General features: G+C 44.7%; 1 pseudogene; it reads left to right on the forward strand.

Moving 5' to 3' along the window:
* The first annotated feature begins 1,502 nt into the window (after positions 1–1,502).
* LOC132348315 (U6 spliceosomal RNA) lies at positions 1,503–1,598 on the forward strand (annotated as a pseudogene).
* The last annotated feature ends 6,646 nt before the right edge of the window (positions 1,599–8,244 follow it).

The raw sequence follows: 8,244 nt of genomic DNA on the forward strand, positions 1-8,244 counted from the left end.
GTTAATGATCAGTTCGTTTGAATATTTACAAAGATAACTTTAATAATGTACCAATTGTTTTGATAAGAAATGGCTAATATGGAGTTTGTCATAGTAAAATGAAGTCGTGAAATTACTTTTTGGAGTTACTGCCATGCAAAGTAATAAAGATTGTGCCACTGTGAGCAAGTAAAAAAATAAAGAAGAATACTATGCAGTTCTAAGCTTAAAAAAAATAGGGAATAAACATATATATGGTTTAAAATAATAATATATTATTGTTATCAATTTAAGAAACAAAACTTTACCACTTTCACAGCAGCATTATTCACAATAGCCAAAAGGTAGAAACAATCCAAATGTCCATCAGTGGATGAATGGAAAAACAATGTGCTATATACATACCATGGAATATTATTCAGTCTTAAAAAAGAAGGAAATTCTGACACATGCTACAATATGGATGAAACTTGAAGACATTGTGCTCAGCGAAATAAGCCAGTCACAAAAGGACAAATATGGTGTGATTCCACTTATGTGAGGTACCCAGAGTAGTCAAGTTCATAGAAATGGAAAACAGGATGGTAGCTTCCAGAGACTGGGTGGACGGGGATTTGGGGAGAGTTATTTACTCATTAGGTGTAGAGTTTCTGTTTGGGATTGTTTGGGCTGAATGTTTATTTCCTCCCGAAACTCTTTTTTTTTAATAAATTTATTTATTTATGGCTGCGTTGGGTCTTCACTGCTGCACAAGGGCTTTCTCTAGTTGCAGCGAGCGGGGGCCACCCCTCATTGCAGTGCGCGGGCTTCTCATTGTGGTGGCCTCTCCTGTTGTGGAGCACAGGCTCTAGGCACGCGGGCTTCGGTAGTTGTAGCTTGTGGGCTCTAGAGCGCAGGCTCAGTACTTGTGGCGCACGGGCTTAGTTGCTTCATGTCATGTGGGATCCTCCTGGACCAGGGCTCAAACCTGTGTCCCCTGCACTGGCAGGCGGATTCCTAACCACTGCGCCACCAGGGAAGCCCCTCCTAAAACTCTTATGTTGAAGCCCTAACCCCCAGTGTGATAGAATCTTTGGAAGGTGATTAGGTTTAGATTAGGTCACGGGAGCAGGATCCTTATGATGGGATTACTGCCCTTATAAGAGGAGGAGAGAGAGAAAGGTCCCTTTCCACACACATACCGAGCAAAGGCTCCATGAGCACACAGGGAGAAGGCAGCTGCCTACTAACCTAGAAGTGAGTCCTCACCGGGAAATGAATCTGCTGGCACCTTGACCTTGGACATCCCAGCCTCCAGAACAGTGAGAAATAAATGTCTATTGTTTACTCCACTCAGTCTATGGAATTTTGTTATACTGGCCCAAGTTAACTAAGACAAGGATAATGAAAAAGTTCTAGAGTTGGATGGTGGTGACAGTTGCACAACGATGTGAATGTACTTAATGCTACTGAACTGTACACTTAAAAATGGTTAAATGATAAATCCTATGTTATACGTATTTTGCCACAGTTAAAAAAAAAAGTGCTCACCTCAGTCTACTAAAATTGGAACAATACAAAGGTTGGCATGGCCACTACACAAGGATGACATGCATATTTGTGAAGTGTTCCACTAAAAAAAAAAAAAAAAAAAAAGAAAAAGAAAAAAGAACAATAGTAACAAGAAAAACCCTAACATTACCAACATTTCTCATTGAAATTCTCCATCACCCCATCCCAATCTTCTCACTCCCCAGAAGTAACTACTATCCTCGGTTTTGGATTTATCCTTTACTGTAACATTGCTTTTCTATATACACTGTTTACTTTGGCCTGTTTTTGAACTTTATATAAACTTTACTGTGTGCCTACTTCTGCAACTTGCCTTCCAGTTCAACAATTTTTGGTCAGAGTCATCTTGTAGACACAAGGAGCTCTAGGTCACTCTTTTTCACTGCTGCACAGTATTCCACCTTACAAGGTACCTGTCACAGGCTTCTTCAGAGCCTCTCCGCCTCCCCTCTCAGGTGATTTCCTTTGGCCACTTGTTTCATCCTAACCATTAATTACTATGTTGACCGATTCTGCGTGGGCTCTGACCAAATGGCCTCCATCTGGGCTTTCCTGTGTGACACTGAGTGACGGCCTAGGTGCTCACATGTGGGTAATGCTGAAGAAGAAGGAAGTTTACACCCCATGGGGCAAACCTTTGATCAGGAGCCAGTAGATAATTCTTCTCCCTTCTTCCTCTCCCCAGAACTGTCCTAAGTTGCCATAGTAAATATGGCCTCTTCTCCGTACTCTCATTGACTCACCCGCTTTCCCTGCCTCACTCCCCCTTTTCTGCACTCTTGCTTCCTTGGACTGCACTTCCCAATAAAGTATAATGCAAACTTTTGATTCAGACTCTGCTTTCTGGGGAACCCAAGAAAGACATATCTGTAATGTGTCCACTACCCTGTCGATGAAGATTTGAGTTGTTCCAAGTTTTCTGAGATTGCATACAATGCAGCTGGGGCTACCATCCTTGTTCATGCTTCCTGGTGAACTTGTGTCTGTTTCTCTAGAAGGTTCCTAGCACAGAACTGCAGGATCATAAGCTGCATGTTCCTTCAGCTTTATCAAATACTGCCCAATTAGTTCTTAAAGTTCCTACTTATTTTTCCAGTTTATTTCATCCCTAACCCCCACCAGCAGCTCACTACATTTGGGTCATATGGGCCTTTTTTCAGTTCCTTTACTGTATGTGCTCCCCCATCATGAGGCCTTTGCATCTGCTATTTTTTCTGCTGAGAACACTTCCCCCACACTCAGCCTAACTCCTCAGAGCTCAGCTCTGTGCCTCACTTCCTTGGAACAGCTCCTTGACTTCCTCCTCAATCCCAGCCTGGGTCAACCCCCTCCTCATCCCACCCATATTATATATCTCGTAGCCTCATATACTTCTCTGCTGTGATTCACTGATCCGTTGCAATGTTCTATCTGTGCAACTGTTGGTACAAAGTCTCCCCTCTGCTAAGTTTCACTAGCCTGAAAGTCGTGACCACCATGTTTGTTTCAGCTCGTTGCCATATCTGTAGCACCCAACACCATGCCTGGCACACAGTAGGCAATTGATATTATTATCCTAATAGCTATTCTATGTTCTCACTCATCGAGCTCAGTGTGTAATTTTTCCAACATGTTTTAACATTAATTAGCATGTACTGGGGCCAAGATCATGATAATGTAAACAAAATCCTGTTCCTTGAGGAACTCACGGATAAAGTTTAACAAACATTAATTGAGCTTGCTGGACCCTTACCTATTTTAAGTGCTTAGAGCTAAGCACTTAAAACTGTTTAATTGGCTCAGAAGTTACCCCTAGTCTGAGTGTTACTATAATGAGTAATGATGGCCATTGTTTATTGAGCACTTATTATGTGCCAGGCACTCTACTAAGTGCTTTGCATTTACCATCTCATTCTATCCTCACATCCTACCAGGGAGGTAGTATTATTACCTCCATTTTACAGATGAGGAAACTAAGCCTTAGGAAGGTGAAGTTACTTTTTCCAGATCACACAGCTAGTAAATGGTGCAGACAGGGTTTCTCAGCCAGAGTGCCTAACTTCCTATCACAATGTTAAACTTCCCCTGTCCCAGTTACGCTGCTTTCAGTTAGATTCCAGAGACTGAGTTCTTAATCAGAATGGTAAACTATGATAGCTACCATTATGGGGCATTTATTGAGTACTAATCACTTTATATCCATCCATTCATTTATTCAACAAATATTTACTGAAAACTTACAACATGCCAAGCTCTGTTTGAGAGGATGGGGGTACAGAGGCAAACAAAACAGAATAAAATCCCTGCCTTGCAGAGTTGACATCCTAGTGGGAGGAGAAAAAAAAACTAAACAAAACAAGTAAAATATATGATAGATGGTGATCAGTGCTACAGAGCAAATGGAAGCAGAAAAAGGAAATATGGAGTGTTATGGCTGGTGTTTCCATGATCTCATTTCATCCCCCCAACAATCTATTATTTTTCCCATCATAGAAATGAGATTCAGAGAGGTGAAGTCACTTCCCCCAAAGGCACACAGCTCACAGGCTAAGTCTGGAAAAACACAGGAACCCATCATGCACTTTTTGCTGTGCACCTACTGAGTGCCTTGCGTTGGAAACAAAAGGAGCATCAAACTTTGTTCCAGTTCCAAGAGTTGAAGATCTGGAAGGCTGGTAAGTTAACCCAGGTGAGTGGAGGGCTCACAAAGCTGTATTCAGGTGTCTATGCTTTGCCGGGGGCAGACATTAAGCGCAAGATCGCTTGTGGGGGATGCCGACGTTGAGACTGGACTCGAAGCTCAGGCTGACGAATCGATTTTAGAGATTAGGAGCAGAAGATGAAGGCCGCCTGGTTCGTTTTGGGGCTGTTAGTGACCCAGAGGCCCACCAGTCCTTGCCCTGCCCCCAGAGCTGGCTCTGCGCCCCACCCACTTCTGCCTTAGGTCTCCAGCCTCCAGGCCATCAAGCTGGGAGATCTAGAAAGTGGCTATGACAGAGTGCTACCGACCCCACCGAAAGCCACACTCACATGCAAATAGGGCCTGCCCCACCCCCTTCTGCCTTAGTTCTCCAGCCTCCAGGCCATCAAGCTGGGAGATCTAGAAAGTGGCTATGACAGAGTGCTACCGACCCCACCGAAAGCCACACTCACATGCAAATAGGGCCTCCCCCACCCCATCCAGCATTAACAGCTTGAGGGGCCTCCCAGACTCCGAGGGTCCGGGGTCTGGGGTGGGATGCGTGTTTGCAGGCCTCAGCTGCCAGCGTTGACAGCTGGTCCCCTGCCCCCTGGTGGCCCAGCGGCTCGGTTTCTGCCCAGCAGATCTCATGAACCCTGAACCCGGGAGGCAGTCTGGAATAGAGTGAAGGAAGCCTGGGCTTTGGAGCTAGAAAAGCGTAGAGCACTGCCTCCCCCAGGCCACCACCTTGTCTGTTGCACTTCAAGAGGGCCTCTTAGAACCCTTGCCTCTTCTTCAAAGAGGTACACTTTAAGGTTTAGTTGATCAAGCTGAAAACAGACATATTTTGGAGTTTGTAGGACTCATTCATTCAACAGATGTTTGTTGAGTATATTTTATGAGCCCGTCCCTAGGGGTTGAGGATAAGCAGTGAGCAAGACCACGTCTCAGAGACTTCTCCTTTCAGTGGGACAGACAGACAGTAGACTATTAATACATGAGCATTTTATTATAATTGTGAGAAGTGCTCTGGATGAGAAAGGGTTTTGTGCTAAGGTAAACTGGGCAAACTTACCTGCTCTCAATTTGCAATGGGCAAGATTTCTCTCTTCAGGCTGGGGATAAGAGCCAACGGTCCATCTCATTTCAGAACATCCTATTCTCACTGGGATAAAAGGGCTGCTCTCGGCCATAGATAGGTGTTGCGGGGTGAAGAAGAGGGTTTCCTATAAAGTCCGCTCTGTGTATGAATCTAGGAGGCACTTAATAAATAATTGGTGAATTACTGACTGTCATTTCGAGGAGGGTTAAAAAGCCACTGACTCCATCTGCAAAGGGTGTTATACAATGGATCGCTAGGAAAAGAGAAAATCTTAGCACTTTTATTGCTAGTTTTCTGAAGGGGAGGAATTTGGGGACTAGGGTAGGAAAGTTAGGGGTGCTGGACTTCCATTAGACACTTTTAGAGTAGGTGCTGGCACTGTGCTACCTTGAAGATACATCAATGAATGAGAGAGACAGGGTCCTTGCCCTCCCAGGGCTCACTGTCTGGTGAGAGCGTAAGCAACAATAAAATAATGTGATAAGCATTATGAGGGGCCAGCAAAGAGAAGCCATCTCGGTTGATGCCAGGAGGATAAATAAGAGCTATTATATTATTCTATTATAAATAAGAGGAGGAGGGCTGGCAGGAGAGAGTGCTCTGAGTGGAGAGAGCATAGGCAAAGGTCTGGAGGAGAGAAAGCAGGTTTATTCAAAGGACTCAAAATAGTTCGGCTTTGAAGGAGACCTGTTGGGGAGAGAAAGAATGTTCGAGAGAAAAGCAGGGCTGTTGCACTCATCTCAGGCAGCCTTCCTCTTGGGGGAAAACTAAATTTCTTCTTTTTCTTTTTTGGCCTTGCCACGCCGCTTGTGGGATCTTAGTTCCCGGGACCAGGGATCAAACCTGTGACCCCTGCAGTGGAAGGGCAGAGTCCTAACCACTGGAATGCCAGGGAATTCCTGAAAACTAAATTTCTTTCTTCCTTTTATTTTAATAATTAATTAATTTATTTATTTATTTTTGGCTGTGATGGGTCTCTGTTGCTGCGCGTGGGCTTTTTTTTTTGCGGTGAGCGGGGGTTACTCTTCCTTGCAGTGCGCATGCAGGCTTCTCATTGCGGTGGCTTCTCTTGTTGCAGAGCCCGGGCTCTAGGCGCGCGGGCTTCAGTAGTTGTGGCTCGCGGGCTCAGTAGTTGTGGCTCGCGGGCTCTAGAGCACAGGCTCAGTAGTTGTGGCACATGGGCTTAGTTGCTCCACAGCATGTGGGATCTTCCTGGACCAGGGCTTGAACCCGTGTCCCCTGCATTGGCAGGTGGATTCTTAACCATTGTGCCAACAGGGAAGTCCACTCTTTCTTTTTTTAAAAATATTTATTATATATTTATTTATTTGGCTGCGCCAGGTCTTAGTTGTGGCATGTGGGATCTTAGTTCCCTGACCTGGGATTGAAACCGCGCCCCCTGCAAAGGCAGCGCGGAGTCTTAACTATTGGGCCACCAGGGACGTCCCGAAAACCAGATTTCTTGATTCCCCAACTAGTTAGGGTTATGAAGTCCAGGTGGTCGCCTTCATTTTACTGAAGACACACCATTTACTGACCACCCTGTTGCAGAACTTTGACTCATTCAATTGTCATATTAAGTCTTATACATTTGATATCACGACTCCCATTTTACAGGTGGGATAACTGAGGCTCACTTTGGGCCCTTGGTCCAAGGTCATGTAGCTCATTACATCTGGGAATTTATTTATTTTATTTATTTATTTATTTGGCTGCGCCGGGTCTTGGTTGCGGCACGTGGGATCTTTGTTGCTGCACGCGGGATCTTTGTTGCTGCGTGGGGGGATCTTAGTTGCGACATGCAAACTCTTAGTTGCAGCATGCAGGATCTAGTTCCCTGACCAGCGACTGAACCCAGGCCCCCTGCCCTGGGAGCGTGGAGTCTTGGCCACTGGACCACCGGGGAAGTCCCACATTTGGGAATTTAGAATGTTCCTTTATGTAAATACTTCTGTTCTAGCAGTTTTTTTACATGAGGTAACGCATGTAAAAGCTTTTTTGTAATAGAACCATGTAAACATGAAGCATTATTATTAGTTTTGCTGGATTTCTGGCTCCATCCAGTTCAGCCTGCAACATTCAGGGAGCCCAGGAAGGGGCAATAATGAAAACCAAAAGCCCCAATGGCCTCTCTTAATATTCCCCCACGTCTATTCTGGTTCCCTCTCTGGGGCACCTCCAGATGTTACCTTCTGCCAAATAGAGTTTGTTTTTCAGAAGTTACAAGACATGGGAGGTTAAAAACAAAAAAACAAAAAAACAAAAAACAAAACCAGCAGCATCAACAACTTTAAAAACCCTTGCAGCAGCCTGAACACAAAGAGTTTGAATTTTGAACAAAGGGCAGGGTGAGACGGAAAGTAAATGCTGACACATCCTCTCTCCAGCTGTGAACTGGGGGGTCTGAGGGCTGCTGCAAAGGTCATCTGTCTCTACATCTTTGGGCAGGAAATGCAATTCAATCCTCTCAATGACTGATCGCTCTGTAAGATTAATGGAATCATCTCCAACATTGGTCTCTATTCTGACAGCACAAAAAGTGAATCAAGCTTCTCTCTCCTCCCTTCTCCTCTTACTAAGCAAGGTCAGCTGATTCTGCATTTTAAAAGTTCAAAACTTTTCTCCAGGAAATTTGTCCCCGGGTGTTTCTTTGCAGGGCGAAACTCTTTCTTCTGGGGTGAGAACCAAAGGTGGCACTGGAAGGTTTGGGGACCTTTCTAGGCTTTTCATCTGTCCCTGCTTCATCTTTCCAAATGAAGTGAATGCAAAGGGCATGATCGTCCCTGAAAGGGTTAACTGCCAGCCCGGCTGTCCAGCCCTCTAGGATTGCCAACCAATGATAACTTAGCATGATGAAGTAATGCTTGCATTTTGAGTTCCATTGGTTAACACACTTGTCCATAAATCCAAAGATGCAAGTTTTGAAAGTATCTTTGAACTTTTATGACTCTCT

The sequence above is a fragment of the Balaenoptera ricei genome, chromosome 14 (assembly GCF_028023285.1).
Source record: "Balaenoptera ricei isolate mBalRic1 chromosome 14, mBalRic1.hap2, whole genome shotgun sequence".
NCBI lineage: Eukaryota > Metazoa > Chordata > Mammalia > Artiodactyla > Balaenopteridae > Balaenoptera > Balaenoptera ricei.